This window comes from Balaenoptera ricei, chromosome 8 (assembly GCF_028023285.1).
Source record: "Balaenoptera ricei isolate mBalRic1 chromosome 8, mBalRic1.hap2, whole genome shotgun sequence".
NCBI lineage: Eukaryota > Metazoa > Chordata > Mammalia > Artiodactyla > Balaenopteridae > Balaenoptera > Balaenoptera ricei.
In genome coordinates, this window is record NC_082646.1 from 63,939,207 (window position 1) to 63,941,415 (window position 2,209).

The 2,209-nt window shown below is 49.5% G+C and overlaps 1 pseudogene; it reads right to left on the reverse strand.

Annotated features, from left to right (window-relative positions):
• Nucleotides 1-1,201: 1,201 nt before the first annotated feature.
• On the reverse strand, nucleotides 1,202-2,209 carry LOC132369817 (olfactory receptor 51I2-like; annotated as a pseudogene).

Here is a 2,209-nt window from a genome sequence, read left to right on the forward strand (position 1 = left end):
TCTCTACTGAGCTTCACCCCTGGGATGGGAACATGTGATGAGAGGGTAAGGAAGATGGAGGAGGCTGAAGGGGGCTCTCAGGAGAAAGGAAAACCCAGGGAGATTAGAGACATAAGCCATCAGAACTCTCTGGAATGTAGAGACTCTTTGGTTATCTAGCCCAGCCCTCTCTAAGACATACTTTCAAAAGGTTCACTGACATGCTTCAGTGACCCATCTATACTGTTCACCTCAGTTTTAAAACGAGTATCTTTCTATTTGCTGGAAAGAGGCAGGGTTAGCCAACATGGGAGTGAGACTACTTGTGACTAATAGCTAGATGGAACACTCAGTAGGTCATGAGAAAAGAAGCAATGCCTATGTCACAGAAGGAAAGATGCTTTTCTCCAAAAGGGCTTTCAAGAACTGAAGGAACATGATGTTTGGACATGGATATTGAGATAATTAACCAAGGTTTTGGAAACCAGGAAGTGGTAAGTACTCTGAATACCCTGGTAAGACACATGCACATCACAGAGTGGGAGATAAAGTCCTCAAATATTAGGCCGCCTGACACATCAGTGAAGTTCTTATAGGTTTAGTGTTCTGTGTCCTGTCAGCATACCTTCTCCAAGGTAAAGGGCATGTTATTGCACCTTGCCCTTCCTACTGCGGCGAGCGGGGACTATTCTTTGTTGTGGTGCGCGGGCTTCTCATTGCGGTGGCTTCTCTTGTTGCGGAGCACGGGCTCTAGGCGCGTGGGCTTCCGTAGTTGTGACTCGCGGGCTCTAGAGCGCAGGCTCAGTAGTTGTGGCTCATGGGCTTACTTGCTCTGCGGCATGTGGGACCTTCCTGGACCAGGGATCGAACCCGTGTCCCCTGCATTGGCAGGCGGATTCTTAACCGCTGTGCCACCAGGGAAGTCCCCCTTGGGTATTTTTCATATATATTCAAAGGTGAGATGTTTGAAGGGCAAGACCATTTATAAATCATTTCTGTGTTCCTGGTACTTAGCATAGGACCTGAAAAAAGTTAGCATTGAGAAAATATATGTGAAATAAATGAGAGAATAAATAAATGAAAGTCTCTCATAATTATCTATCACCTTTTTTCCCAGATGCCCAAAACGAAGCTATGGGTGGGACTTGATCTATCCAGAAGTTTATTTTTTTGGTTTACCAAACTCTTTTCAGGGCCCCAATCCTGCAGGCATCCTGCATCATCAACTTTGACCTTTCCCCCTCAGGACCCTGAGCACGGCCTCCCTAATGGGCTTGGACTTGACACTGTAGATGATGGGGTTGAGCACAGGGGGCACCAGCAGGTACACATAGGCAACAAAGGCATGTACAATGGGAAGCAGGTGCCTCCCCAAATGGTGGATCATGGACATGGTGATACCTGGAATAAAGAAGACAAAGACGGGCAGGATATGGGAGACACAGGTGCTGAGGGCCCGATGCGCTCCCTGGGAGAGGCCAGCCCCAGGACCATGTGCAGGATGCGAGTGTAGGACAGGACAATGAGCAGGGAATCTATGCCCCCAGGGGACAGTACCACATAGAACCCACAGAGGATGTTTATGGTGATGTCAGCACGGGTTCTTCTCATCACATCAAGATGGAAACAGAATGAATGGGATAAGAGGGTCTTATTAGGGCAGAAGTTCAGACATTTAAGTAGGAATGGCACTGGGAAGAGAGACAGGGTAGCACAGGCCAGAATGGCCAGCCCAATCCTGATGATGACATTGTTTGTGAGGACAGCTGCATAGCACAGGGGGTTGGAGATGGCCACAAAGCAGTCAAAAGTCATGGCCAGGAACACTGAGGACTCCACCACAGAGAAGAAGTGGAAGAAGAACATCTGGCCCAGACAGGCATTGAAGATGATGAGCCGGTGGTCAAACCAGAACCCAGCCAGCGTGGTGGGCATTGTGGACAAGGTGAGGCCCACACCGATGAGGGCCAGCAAGGACAGGAAGTAGTACATGTGCTGGTACAGGCTGGGGGTCCTCCTCACAGCCGAGAGGATCAGCTAGTTTCCAGTGAGGGCCGCAGTGTACATGGGGGAGAAGGGGATGGAGATCCAGCCGTGAATGGTCTGCAACCCTGATGCCAATCATTAGGAAAGCAGGTGGCTGGAAGAAGGAGATGTTGGCAAAGGACTGGGAAGGGAGCATCCTTGGGGCACAGATGAGTTCTTCAGAAAGAGGGGACCTCTTCTATCT